At 37.2% G+C, this 15459-nt stretch overlaps 1 pseudogene; it reads left to right on the top strand.

Annotated features, from left to right (window-relative positions):
* The window catches only part of LOC144235102 (cytoskeleton-associated protein 2 pseudogene), a 42773-nt pseudogene extending 32536 nt beyond the window's left edge, over window positions 1-10237 (top strand).
* The last annotated feature ends 5222 nt before the right edge of the window (window positions 10238-15459 follow it).

The raw sequence follows: 15459 nt of genomic DNA, 5'->3' as shown, positions 1-15459 counted from the left end.
GTTCTTCAGATCATAAGACACTCAAGAGATTTTTATAACTGATGATTAACATAATTGGCAAGTTCCAATTTCTCTGTCTGCAAACAAGCAGCTTGAATTTTAAATTAGAGATGTTGGTAGAGAAATAACAGTTTTGACTGTGAAAACCTGCTAATGAAAGCTGCTACTTCATGCTCAATGCATAGAAAATACATAACTACTCCACTGAACGAACAGTTATATACCACAGAACTTCACAGAGATACCAAAGAATGCAGTTCATAGTTTAGCAATTCCTCTAAACCATCTAGTATTGAGTGAAGAAAACACCAGAACAAGACAACAGAGAAGTTTTGTTAAAATATACACACAAAAAAGGTAAAACTAGGTGTTTTTAATTTAAATTACACATTTCAGGAAAATAAGATTTCTCCTAGAAATATAGAATCAATACTCAACCCTATTTATTAAAAAGTGGTCCTATATTGGACCAAAAATAGATATAGAGTATTGGATGATATACGGAAATGTTAGTCCCCAACCTCAGTTTGGGTGACTTTGGCTTAGAAACATCATGGGTTTTTTTTTTTTTTTTTTACAAACATCACCTACAGAAATTAGCTGCTCCAATACCTGTGCTAGTATTAACACCTGTACTAGTATAGTTGGGAAATACAACCATACAACAATATATAGCTATCTTATACAGGATACCATAGTTTTATATATGTCATATCAATAGCACTTGACATTTTAGTTAGAATAACATCACCATCATCATTAGAGTTAACAATGAATTCCCTAATTTCACTATCATAAAAGCAATATGGGGAAACCTAATATTATCCTTAATAAACATATGAGTAAACTGTAACATAGAGACATTTAGCAAGTTCATCAGGGTCATAGAGCTAACAAGTGATAGATTCAGGGTATAAATTAGGCAGTTTGGATCCATGTTAGGACCAAATGCAAATGATTTTGCACAAAATTCCATTATTTGAAATATCAGCTGTACCAGGTCAAAGAATATGCTAGCAGCTCCTTTTTTTCTTCCCATAGTGAATCTGTTGCCCAACTGAAAACTTAAGTGGCAAAGTTAAAAAAAAAAACAAAAAAACACAAGAACAGACTTTACTGGTAAATCACATATCACTAAGTACAGATTGCCTCTTCCAGATATGATGACTGAATAATTATCTTGCTTCAGACCAATACTATTAGCTAGAAAAAATAAAGACTAATGAAACAAAAAGAAATATCAAAGGCAGCTGAGGCCATCAAAGAGAGGCCAAGATCAAAGATAGAAAACAAGCATAGTGAGGTCAGCAGATATTCTGCTCACTATCCTTCTCAGTATTTAATGATTCTTTGTATAATACAAAAGACTGAAGACCAATATCAAGATGTATGCAGAAAAACCAGATCTATTAACAATCTTGCAAAAATATACTTACAGCTGACTTATAAGAGAAGTGAACAAGTTTAGGAAACAATGGAATAAAAGCTTTAAAATGCTGAACTAATACAAGTTCTCTATATAAAATATCTTATCACCTTCAATAATGAATCTTTTACCTCTTCCTTGCCCAATTGGATGCCTTTTATTTCTTTTGTTGTCTGACGTGAACTTCCAATGATATGTTAATAGCAGTGGTGAGAGTGGATATCCCTGTCTTGTTCCTGACCATGGAGAAAAGACTCCACAAAAGAAACTGCTAGAAATGATCAACAAATTCAGGATAAAGGATACATAGGAAGTCATAGGTACAGAATCAACATAGAGAAATCTGTTGCACTTCTACACACAAATAACCAAGCAGCAGAAAGAGAAATTATGGAATCAGCCCCATTTACACATGCTTCAGAAACAGTAACGTAGCTAGGCTAGGAGTAAATCTATCCAAGGAGGTAAAAGGCCTGTACTATGAAAACTATAAAACTCTGATGAAAGAAAGTGAAGAGGACACAAAGAAAAGGAAAAACATTCCAGGCTTATGGATTGGAAAAACAAGTATTGTTAACATTGTTTAAGTATTTTTATTTGTACCACCCCCCAAATCTACATATGTAATGCAATCCCTATCAAAATACCAATAGCATTTTTCACAGAAGTAGAACAATCTGAAAATTGGAATAGAACCACGATAGACCCTGAATAGCCAAAGGAATCTTGAAATGGAAGCAAAACTGGAGGCATCACAATTCCAGACTTCAAGTTCTAGTACAAAGCTGCAGTCATCATAACAGTATGGTACTGTCACAAAAGCTGACACATACATCAAAAGAACAGTATAGAAAATCCAGAAATGAACCCACAACTACATGGTCAATTAATCTTTGACAAAGCAGGAAAGATTATCCAAAGGAAAAATACAGGGTCTTCAACAAATGGTGCTGGGTAATCTGGACAGCAACGTGCCAAAGAATGAAACTGGCCACTTTCTTACACCATACGTGAAAATAAATTCAAGATAGATTAAAGATCTAAATGGGAGACCTGAAACCATAAAAATCCTAGAGGAAAATACAGACAGTAACTTCCTTGACACTGGTCATATCAACTTTTTGTAGATAGGTCTCTTGAAGCAAGGAAAACAGTAGCAAAGCTATGCTACTGGGACTTCATCAAAACTAAAAGCTTCTGTACAGTCAAGAAAACAGCCAACAAAACTAAAAGGGAACCTATGAAATGGGAGAAAATATTTGCAAAATTTATTAAGTTTCTAAAACTTATAAACAGCTTATAATATTTAACACTACCTCAAAATGAATAATCCAGTTAACAATGGGCAAAAGACATGAAGACATTTTTCCAAAGAAGATATAGAGATGGCCCATCGACACATGAAAAGATGCTCAGCATTACTCACCATCAGGAAAGTACAAATCAAAACTACAGATTACCTCACACCTGTCAGAATGTCTAAAATAAAAAAATGTTCGAAACAAGTGTTGGTGAGGTTATGGAGGCAAAGAAAACCTCTTGCACTATTGGAAATTTAACCTGGTACAGCCACTATGGAAAACAATTATGGAGGGTCCTCAAAGAATTAAAATAGGACTACCCTATGATCCAACAATTGCACTACTAGGTATTTACCCAAAAGATCTAAAAATACTAACTCAAAGCAATATATACACCCAATGTTTATAGGAATATTATTTATAATAGCCAAATTATGCAAAAAGCCCAAGTGTCCAAAGACTTATGAGTGGAAAAAGAGGTACACACACACACACACACACACACACACACACACACAATGTAATAATACTCAGCCATAAAAAGAATGAAATTTCATCATTTGCAATCAGGTGGATAGAGCTAGAGAGTACTATGCTAAGGAAAATAAGTCAGAGGAAGACAGATACCATAACATCACTCCTCTGTGGACTTTAAGAAAAAAAAAAAAACATATGAGCAAAGGGGAAAATAATGATGGAGAAAGGCAAACCAAGAAACAGACTCTTAACCATAGAGAACAAAGTGATGGTTACCACAGGAGATGTAGTAGGGGATTGGGTTAAATATATGGTGAATTTAAATGAAAAGTTTTTAAAAATCATTACAAAGACACTTGGGTGGCTCAGTTAAGTGTTTGACTTCAGCTCCGGTCATGATCACACAATTCTTGAATTCGAGCCCGACATTGGGCTCATTACTGTCAGTGCAGAGCCTACTTTGGATCTCTGTCTTTCTCTCTCTCTCTCTCTGCCCCTCCCAACCCTTCCTACCCCAAAATAAATTAAAAAAAAAAAGAAAAGGGACAATTTAAAAATATATATATTTAAAAATATTATAAGTATAGAATTACACATCCAGTAAAAATATCCTACAAAAGTGAAAACTAAATATTTGCAGATGAGTAAAAACTGAGGTAATTCACAGCAGAAAGCGGATACTAAACATACTAAAGCAACATGTTTGCACACAGGGGCACCTGGGTGGCTCAGTCAGTTAAACCTTAGACCCCTGATTTTGGCTCAGGTCACGATCTAAAGGTCATGGAAATGAATCCTGCATCAGGCTCTGTGCGAAGCCTCCTTGAGATTGTCTCTCTCCCTCTCCCTCTGCCCGCACAACCTGCATAATCGCTGTCTCTCTCTCTCAAAACAAAAACCAACCAACCAACCAACCAAACAAAAACCTCACAAAGTATTCACCCAGAATGGCAATGATTCAAGAGTAAAGCACAGGAATGGGGGAAGTAAATAAAGAATAAAGGAAATAACACTGACTACAAATATAACAAAGTTTAAAACACATGCATAATTAAAATTCATGGCAAAAATAGCAAAAAGATAAAGGGTAAATGTAGTTAAAATGTTCCAAGGCCATGGGATTGTCTGGTATTATTACACTATTATAAGCCAAGGATGCATACTAGAATTCAGTTGATAACTAATACAACACCCATTTTGATAGAACACCCGCAGTACCTTTTACACTCTAGATGTAAAAGACTATCCCAGCACAGTTTAGTCAACTTTTTAATTTTTTTGTTATATAAAGGCTTAAAAAAATAAAAATATTTTTCAGAGACAGAGAGAAACAGAGCACAAGCCTGGGAGTAGCAGGGAGAGAGGGAGACAGAATGTGAGGCAGGCTCCAGACTCTGGGCTGTCAGCACAGAGTCCAATGTGGGGCTCGAACTCACCAACCCATGAGATCATGACCTGAGCTGAAATCAGACACTCAACTAATTGAGCCACCCAGGTGCTCCGAGTTAGCTTTGAAAGAACAAAGATGACAGGAGACTCAGGATGCCACTGGGAAGCATCAGTGAGAATTCTTATAAAAATTCTGGAACAATTCTCTGACCTACCAAGTGAAAGCTTAAGTGTGATGTAACAATACATCTGAATGTGGAAGCTTTATCTGAGAAGTCAGAGGCTTCACATAAGGCTTGGACATAGCTTCTAGATCCCTGCCAAAAAAACAACAGAAACAAAATCACCTGCTTTATAAGTCATTTTAAAAACAAGGAAAATCAAAGCTGTCTTTCAAGCTGATATTTAAAATTCATCCATGGCCTTCCTTATCAATCCAGCTACTGGGAGTTTATCAATGATAATTAGTATGACAACTGAAATACTGCTATTTTCAGGGCTCTGCTAAGTGCAAACAGCTAAGTGAAAGTTAACCTAAGGTCCATTTCCCAAGTAGAAATAACATTTTGTTAAATCTGTACTTCTAACTGTGTAAAGAATAACGACAAGTTGTATATTAAAGAGTTCATGGGAAGACAGCACCAAGAGAAGGAGGGAATCCAGTGGACCAAACACTAACTCCTAAGATAGTAGATAAAATTCCAAATTAATAAGTAGTTACATTAAGTGTGAATAGGCTAAATTTAGGTTCAACTCTTAGAGGGTGTTAGAAAATAACAATTCCTCTATCACTTACTAAAATCACACCTTCAGGGCACCTGGGTGGCTCAGTCGGTTAAGCATCCGACTTTGGCTCAAGTCATGATCTCATGGTTTGTGGGTTCGAGCCCTGCATCGAGTTCTGTGCTGACAGTTCAGAGCCTGGAGCCTGGTTCACATTCTTTGTCTCTCTCCCTCTCTGCCCCTCCTCCTCCCCTCATGCNAAGATAAAAAATACATACTGTAAGTATACTACACAAAACAAAGTAGTGCTTATGAAAAAAATCCTAATCCTAATTAGAGAAATTTTCAAAATACTTTCTCAATAGTTGGTTTAAAAAAAACAGAAAATATGCAAATACATAAAAGAATTGCACACAATTATCAAATTTGATCAATTCAACAAACTAATCATTACAGCTTAAAAAAGACATACTCCTCATTCTTTTAAAGTATTTATAAAAATTGACTATTTTGTTGCTACTAGCAACAAAGCAAGTCTTCAAAAGTTGAAAAAAATGAAATCAACAATAAAAACAAAACTGGAAATCCCTTCAAGAAGGGAATAGCATATTTTAAAATAATCTATGGATGAAAAAAATCCCAATAAAAATTGTATTATCAAAAGCATGGTAATGAAAATACGATATATTAAAACTTACTGATTTTAGCAAAGCCATGATAATGTACAGTCTTAAAAGTACATTACAGAAACAAAATAAAAAGCTAGAATAAACAATATTTTATCAAGTTAAAAAGGGTATGACAAGTTATAATCAATCAACTCCTTACAAGTCTGATTTTTAAAATGGAGGTAGGGGAAAGGCAACACACATTTTAATATCAGGAATTTAAAAAAAAACTAATATATCCTACATACATTAAAGTTAGTAAGAAGATACTAAGAACATCTTTATAAAAATGGGACAATGTCTTAGGAAAATAAATATAAAATTGCCTAAAGAAGAGAATCTGGGTAATTCTGTATCTGTTTGTAAAAATAAATTTGTAATTAATTTAAAATATTCCCACGACAAATATCTTAGCACCAGATATTTTACCAATGATTTCTTATAAGTATTTAAGGAAGAGATAATAAAAATTATACATAAATTATTCTATAAAATAGAAAAAATGTTGAGTATTTCCCAGTTATTTTATGAGGTAAAAATAACATTGACAAAGAAAATTCACAAGGACATAACTATAAAGAAAAATCACAATCTAATCATTAGTGAATATATATAAGAAATATATATAAGAAAATAATAGGGGTGCCTGGGTGGCTCAGTCGGTTAAGCATCTGACTTTGGCTCAGGTCATGATATCATGGTTCATGGGTTCAAGCCCCATATCGGGCTCTGTGCTAACAGCTCAGAGTCTGCAGCCTACTTTGAATTCTGTCTGTCTCTCTCTCTCTCTCTCTCTCTCACCACCCCCTGCTCACACTGCCTTTCTCTCAGAAATAAAACATTACAAAAATTTTTAAGAAAAAAGAAAAGAAAATTAGAAGCCAAAACTGTAACAAAATAATTCCAGTGGTGTATGAAAAGAAAAATATGACATGACTTGGTATACTGTCCCCCAAGGAATGAGTTTAACATTCAAAAATCAAAAAATTCAACAAATTTCATAGAAGACAAAAACATGGTAATTTAATGGATACAGAAAGGATTTATGCCAAAATCCAACACTCATTAATGAGGAAAGTATTATCAGTTACAATTAAAAAGGTACCTTTTAAAACTGAAAAGATTACCTATGAAAGTGTATACATCAAATTTTGTATTTAGTTGGTCAAATATGAAAAAGTTCCTTTTCTATGAGTGATAGGGTAATGTCCAATGTCTTCAATAATATTTAAGTGTCTTGGGAAATGCCAGAGTCACTTATAAGAAAAATAATTAAGTAGGAATTGAAGAATAAAATCACCGTCATTCATAGATAACAATTTTGTATTAGTAGAAAGCCAAAAGTATATTTTAGGTAAGCTATTATATTAATACTTGGATTTATAAAGTTTCTCCAATAGATCAACATGATTTCATCAATTTTATGTATTTATGCATAAACACAACATACACATACTAAATTGGGCAACTCATTTATTTCCCAGTCTCAAATATGTCCTGTATAAAATTGAGATATTAATATTCCCCAGTCATCCTTCTTATATACACATCACTTGAGTATCTGAAAAAAAAAATATCTCATAAGAAAATGGAGAAACCCATATAGTTTTTGCATACAGGGAATTTCAGAGGTCTCTTTTACTTTTATTCTAGTTGGTTTCTAAAGTTCTTTCCAGCTCCAAACCTCTGTCATTCCATGCTTCACAGATATAGTCTACAGATCTGCACAATCTCATACTAGTTAGGTAGTTACATTCATCATTCATTTCCTAGCCTCCTAGAATATCCTCTTCTCATTACTGCCTTCAACACTTGATAGTCTACCTACATTCCTGGAACATAAAAATCACATCTCACTTCTTTCAGACTTACTGAAATATTTTATTGTATCTTATCATTTTTAACATTCAATGTGTTGTTCTATGTCATCTAATTTGTATTTAATACATATTTACTGACACCTAACATTTTTTCCCAAAGATTTTATTTTTAAGTAATCTCTACACCCAAGTTGGGGCTCAAATTTACAATCCCACAATCAAGAGTTGCATGCTGTACTGACTGATCTATCCAGGCATCCCCATACCTGATTTTTTAAAGCAATAATGTTACATGAAATGGAAGATCAAAAAATGAATTTAACATGCTCTTGCATCAAGGTAACATATATATTAGAAGTTAAAATGGATTCATCAAACAGGGATTCTGGTTTTTAAGTAAAGCAACACTACACTGTTTAATAGAGTAATGCCATATTTGAGTACCTTACAAGCTCCTGGTGTAAATATATTTAAACGTATTATCCATGAAACTCATGATTTTTTAAGTTAACTATTACTATCATTCTTCTTACTTAAAAACATACACCTTTGCTTAAAACCATACACATCAGCTCTGGGAAGTATGTAGGATTATATCCTCATTTTGCAAACAAAGTGGCAAATCTTCTCCAGTTAATTAATAATATAAAAATGCATTGTGACTCAAAGAAACACAGACATGAACTGGGTCTAAGAATATGTGGCCCTACTAATCTGCTTAGAATGTGGGATCATTTTGAATTGATGGAGCCCGTTGTTACTAATCACTGTCAGGGACCATCAGTAAGCTCACTTTGAGTTTAGAGCTTTTATCATTTACATAGATGGTTAGAAAGTCAACTTTTAACCCATGATTTCAGTCATTCCTCTCAGGCTGTAAATTTCCTTAACTGCAAAGTGAGGGAATGCCCTAGATAGGCCCTAATACTTTTCTTGAATCTAGTTTTCTGTATGTATGTACACATAAGTAATTATAATTCAAGCATCTTACCATTATACTGTAGAAGTGAGGCTGTTTAGAGAGGGAGGAGACAACCTCTAGATGAGAAGATGTTTTCAGTGTTGTGGGTCTTAAATGGCACTGAGAGTTACTGTTCATGGAAGGGGATTCAATACATAAATAATGCAGGGTCACAAATTTTTATGAAAAAATATGTACATTTATAAGAGTATTAGAAATTAGCTTGAATTGGTAATTTGGGTAAGACAAATATGTAGTACTAGTTGAGACCCAAAAGAAAACGAAGTTTAGTCTTAAACATTTCATCTTCAAAATAATAGGTATTAGCACAGTAAACATAAAATATTCAATACAACATCAATGAATATGTAAAAATGCTCATTATTTACATAGTATTTAGTTAAAATACCCAAATGAACACCAATAATTTGTAAGACAGTATGGCACTGGAGACCCTGGCAGGCATACAATAGCAAAAGCAGTGATTGATAGATCAGCTCAGCCCAAAGAAACAGCAGAAGAGAGAAAAGCTAGTTTGAGTGAGTGGAAAGCTGGCAAAAGGAAAGCACTGAAAAGGCCACCTAGCCCAGTAGTTACTCAGACTGAGCCTGCAGGGTGACAGGAAAACCCAGCTCGGTCCTTTGGACTGCCCTGGTAGAAGATGAACAAAGATTATTTACCGATAAAGTAAACAAGACATTTTCTGAATGCCTAAACCTGATTAGTGAGGGATGTCCAAAAGAAGAAATACTGGCATAGTGAATGACCTGATTTTAAAAATTCCAGTTACCAAAAAAACTTGTTAAATATTGGATATGCCTTGCACTTAGTGAACCTCTCACAAGTCCTACTGAAAATATTATCACACTTTATGAGAAAGCCATTCTGGCAGGTGCTCAGCCTACTGAAGAGATACAACATACCTTTGTAGATATTCTGGTAATGAAGAGTCAAGAAAAAATTAAATATGGAGAAAATACTGAGGAGGCATGTGCAACCAAGGAATACATCCACAAAGTCAGCACTGAAGATAGAAGGGTCAATCTAGAATCAGGAAAACCAGAAATGGAGAAAACTAGAAATGTGGTATTTCAAGATGATGAAAAAGAAGAAGATAAACTATCCATTTCAACCAATGATGTTACAACCCCCAGTACAGAAACCAGGGGGAGTTGATTAATTAAATATAATGTGTCTACTACACCATACCTACAATGTATAAAAAAAGAAGATACAGTTTGACAATACAGATTATACATTTAGAAAGTTAAAGTTTCTAACACCAGTGAGACGTTCTCTGCATATTCAAGAGAAGACTTCTAAATTGCCAGATATGTTAAAAGACCATTATCCTTGTGTGTCTTCATTGGAAGAACTAAGAGTTGGAAGGCGAAACCGATGCTTTTATATGCTGTCCCAATGCAGCACTATGCCTGATATACTCAGAGCCTGGAACAGTAGAAGAGAAATAAAGTGATGACAAGAAATAACCATTTTTATTGTTCCTGAGGTATTTCATTTGCTTGTTGCGGCTTTTTCTGTCTCTTAGGAGTTGGCCAATTACCCACGTATTGCTGGCAGTACTTGGCAATAAGCTTTCTTACTGATGTTTACATTATAGCAGGTATTGTCTTCTAGGCAGCAGAAGGCTAACCCTACCATTTCAATCTTAACAGAGGGAGTTTCTAAGATGGTAAATTTGTCAAGTAGTTTATTATATTTCTTGGATATCAATAGGTTTCATCATAAAGTCGGCTTGTTCACTTTGAATAGCCTTAAGTTAGAGATAAATATTTAGTCATTAAATATAAGCACAGTAATTCTATATCATCAGAAAAGGTATTCTAGATAAAATTTGTGTTTGCATAGGTATGTTCTTGAAATTTATAATATACATGCCAGCCTTTAAACAGAATACTGACTTTCCATTGCCTTTCAGTAATTCTAGATCAGTAGGAAAGTCCGTAACTGTAGTGTGTAGAGTGATTCCATTCAAATGTGAACACGTGGAAGATTTGGCTTGCACTTGGAAAAAAGCATTAGATTGGGGCCTGGAAGAGCAGCAAGTGGCAAACACTCTAAGCAGAGGCAAGGAGGCAGGAACTTAGGGCAAGTGAAAGGCCAGTGCCCTTCCCACCACCTTCTCCCCATCTGCTCTTTGCCCATGACAGTTTGTGACCTGTCAGCAAGGAGCTCACTGGTGCTCAGTAACAAGATGGTAGGGGCTCTGCTGACAATTGATGAGGCTGAGATGGCCAGTCATACGAGCTTTTAGATGCCATACACTTGAGCTCCAGGAATAACCAGGCCTCCCAAAGAGAGGAGACTGGGCTTACACAGGCACCAAGGCTGACTCTTCCGAGCAGGAGTGGAAGGTCTGGTTGAAGGTACTCCTGCATCCCAAATCAAAGTTGGTGCTCCAGGCCACAGCCATGTTGCTCTTGGAATCCAGAGTCTTCATGTCCAGCACAGTACACCCCAACCTAATCACATTGGACTCTCTAGTTTGTTGCACATCGTCTCGTGAATCAAAATCAGTGAACAAGAAGACAGAGATGTTACTGGATTTAGAACTTTTCAGCTCGTACATGGCGGGGTCAGGGTTCTGAATAGCTGTGGGCCAAGAGAACCCAGGTTAGGAAATGTCCATTTCCCCTCTTCCTGAACCCAGGCGTGGGTCCAGTCCAGATGCCAGTCCAGATGGGTAAGAGCAGGGCTCTGTGGGGCTGGAAGGTCACATATTCAGGCTTTGATGGGAAAGAACATTCCAGAAACCAGTTGTTCCAAGTGGATTGAGAGTCAGAGACAGGTATAAACCACGAGTCCTGACCAAGAGGCCAGGCTCTCAGTGAAGGCTCTCTGCCTGGCCCTGCCTGCCATTCAAGAAAACCAGAAAGGGTTGGCTACTTAATGATATTGCTCATTCTTTTTCTTAAGAGGAACTTCTTCAAAAGCACAGGTGGCTTACTAAGCCACAATATAGCGCCGGCAGGACAAAACAAGCCTAGAAAAAGGGGCCAGCAGGGCAAACCATATGCCTTGGAATCTGGGGTGGTTTCCCCCAACTGAGACTGGGTACTGACAGGAATCAGAGGTTTATTATTGGCTGGCGTTAAGTTGGAAGGTGGGTCCCATCACCAGGAGATTTTTTTATTGTTAACAGTTTTAGACAATAAATTGGGACATGTGCGTCCCAGTCCTGGTTTTACCGTTCACTAGATACAGGGCCCTGTGCAAGTCACATCAGCTCCTTAAATGTCAGGAATTTCATCTGGAAAATGGAGATACTGCCTCCTCCACCTTCCTAACCAGGCTATTCTGAGAAACAAAGGGGGAGTTTCTCCTTATAGAATTATATTCAATAAACTGTAAAGCACTGAATAAATGTTAGTGATTGCAGCTATCGATAGTACCAGGACATTGCTGTAATAATGTACTACTGAGTTATACACAGTTTCTCCTCTTCACCCCTAGGAAGCAGGGGCTGTTGGAGGCTTGTCCTCAGTGCTGAGAATCATTTTTCAGTATTTCTGTAGGATTTTGTGTTTTTAATGTAACTCTCATTGTTTATTCTTTCAGACCTCCTTGCCTTCAGAGGAGGAAGCAGAGGTTTGCTGGGAGGGTTAACACGCTGGGGCCACCCAGAGAGTTCAGAGCAGCACTGGAATCAAGCTTCCTGCCCCTGTGGTTCTCTGCTCCCACAGCTCCTCACCATGCATGCAAGGTTTCTCAGACCAGGGGTGCACCCCACGTGTGAGGCCAGCCAGGGTGGCCTTGGCCATGCAGGTTTCCGGCTGGACACAAAACCAGGGAAATCAGCCTTTGGCATGGCCTTAAGTTGCTGAGTCAAGGCATCCCAAGGGTGTGGGGCTGTCCCTGAAGCAGCAGAACAAGGGTGGGTGCATGGTCACATGTGAGGGACATCCAAAGCTCTGGCCCCGAGGGATCCTGCCTTTTCCCCTCCAATGTCCACATATCTGAGGAGTCTAACATCACTGTGGGTTAAGGCCCTAAAGCAGAAGTCTTACAGGGAGAAGATAGACCAGAAGCCATTATGTGCCACAACACACCCCAATGGATTTTTTAGCCATCAGTGGGAGTCATCAGTGGGACTCGAAGGGGGACCTGGAAGGGTGTGGAGGTACTGAGAGAAGGTGACCTTGAGGAGAATGAGGAAGATAAGGAGCCACCAGATTCAGTGTGGGCTTAGAGGAGAAAAGAGGTTGCAGTGGGGGCCAGATGTCCAACTTTGAGTCCTGGTTAAACACTCACTCAAATCCTAGAGCCAGTAAGTGGCAGACTAGAGAAGGTCTAGATCATGCTGTCTAATATGATAGTCTTTAGCTACATGTGGCTGTTTAAATTAAAACGAACCAAAATTAAATAAAATGAACATTAAATTAAAAATTAAAACTTCCGATTCCAAAACCAGACAAAGACCCCACTATAAAGGAGAACTACAGACCAATTTCCCTGATGTACCTAGATACAAAAATCCTCAACAAGGTATTAGCCAACCAGGTCCAATAAAACATTAAAATAATTATTCACCACAACCAAGTGGGGTTTATACCTGGGATGTAGGGCTGGTTCAGTATCTGCAAAACAATCAGTGTGATATATCACATCAATAAAAGAAAGGATAAGAACCACATGATCCTCAAGCAGAGAAAGCGTTAAAGAAAATACAGCATCCTTTCTTGATAAAAACCCTCAAGAATGTAGGGATAGAAGGATTATACCTCAAGATCATAAAAGCCATATATGAAAGACTTACTGCTAATATCATCCTCAATTGGGAAAAACTGAGAGCTTTCCCCCTAAGGTCAGGAACACGACAGAGATGTCCACTCTCACCACTGTTATTCACCATATTATTGGACGTCTTAGCCTCAGCAGACAACACAAAGGAATAAAAGGTATCCAAATTGGCTAGGAGGAGGTCAAACTCGCATTCTTTGCAGACAGCATGATACTCTATGGAAAACCCAAAAGATTCCACCAAAAAACTGCTAGAACTGATCCATGAATTCAGCAAAGTTTCAGGATATAAAATCAATGCATAGAAATCAGTCTCATTCCTATACACCAATAATGAAGCAACAGAAAGAGCAATCAAGGAATTGATCCTTAATCAATTTTTATGGCACTAAAAATCCTAAAATACCTAGGCATAAACCAAAGAGGTGAAAAATTTATACACTGAAAACTATAGAAAGTTTATGAAAGATACTGAAGATGACATTTAAAAAATGGTGGAAAAATATTCCATGCTCATGGATTGGAAGAACAAATATTGTTAAAACGTCAATACTACCAAAGCAATCTACATATTGTAGGCAATCCCTATCAAAGTAACACCAACGTTCTTCACAGAGCAAGAACAAACAATCCTAAAATTTGTATGGAACCAGAAAAAAACCCCAAACAGCCAAAGAAATCCTGAAAAAGAAACCCAAAGCTGGAGGCACCACAGTCCCAGACTTCAAGATGTAGCACGAAGCTGTAATCATCAAGACACTATGGTACTGGCACAAAAACAGACACTCAGATCAATGGGATCACATGAGATTGGGTCACCAGAATGGTGCTTGTATATGAGTTTGGCTTAAAACACATCCCAGACACAGTATGAATTTAGTACTCTGAGTCACCAGTGGTCACTACTGACTCCGGGAGTTAAGTGCAGTGTGGGAGGTTTTCATCCCTTCATGTTCTTACTGCTCTGCTACTTCTGGCCCATAGCACTCGAGGGGGACAGGGATAGCAGCACCTGCTCCTTAACCCATGATCCCCACTGCTGGCACCTAGGTTGCTTACTCCATTGTTTGCAAGTTTCACATCATGTGGAGATGAAATAGCTACTCCTGTCTTCTGTTAGGACTTTTGAGAACATTGCTTTGCAGGGCCCTTGGGACACTTGTAATCAATGTGTTCTCTTGCCTCTGATTGACAGGTGATGATGTACTCTCTTGAGTTGACCTTGATAAAGATAAATAATAGTCCTTCCTTACGTAAACAGGACTCCTCTATTTACTCTGCCCATGGGCCCCTTGCCTATCCTCCTTGTTGGTGGGTATGTGTAGAAGGCAGGGTATAGTGTGGTTAGTTATAAAAGAGGTCACAAAGAATGGTACAAAAACAGACATTCAGATCAATGGAACAGAACACAAAACCCAGAAATGAACCCACAAATGTATGGCCAACTCATCTTTGGCAAAGCAGGAAAGAATATCCAATGGAATAAAGACAGTCTCTTCCGCAAATGGTGTTGGTAAAGCCAGACAGCAACATGCAAAAGAATGAACCTGGACCAATTTCTTACACCACACACAAAAATAAACTCAAAATGGATGAAAAGACCTAACCATAACACAGGAAGCCATCAAAATCCTTAAGGGGAAAACAGGCAACAACTTCTTTGACTTTGCCCACAGCAACTTCTTACTTGGCATGTCTCTGAAGCAAGGGAAACAAGAGCAAAAATGAACTATTGGAACCTCTTTGAGATAAAAAGCTTCTACACAGCAAAGGAAACAATCAGCAAAACTAAAGGGCAACTGATGGAATGGGAGAAGATATTTGCAAATGACTTATTAGATAAAGGATTGGTGTCCAAAATCTATACAGAACTTATCAAACTCCACACCCAAAACACAAATAATCCAGTAAAGAAATGGGCAAAAGTCATGAA

This window comes from Crocuta crocuta, unplaced genomic scaffold (genome assembly GCF_008692635.1).
Source record: "Crocuta crocuta isolate KB4526 unplaced genomic scaffold, BGI_CrCroc_1.0 scaffold403, whole genome shotgun sequence".
NCBI lineage: Eukaryota > Metazoa > Chordata > Mammalia > Carnivora > Hyaenidae > Crocuta > Crocuta crocuta.
The sequence above is the reverse complement of the archived record's forward strand: the minus strand, read 5'-3'. Positions and strand labels throughout refer to the sequence as shown.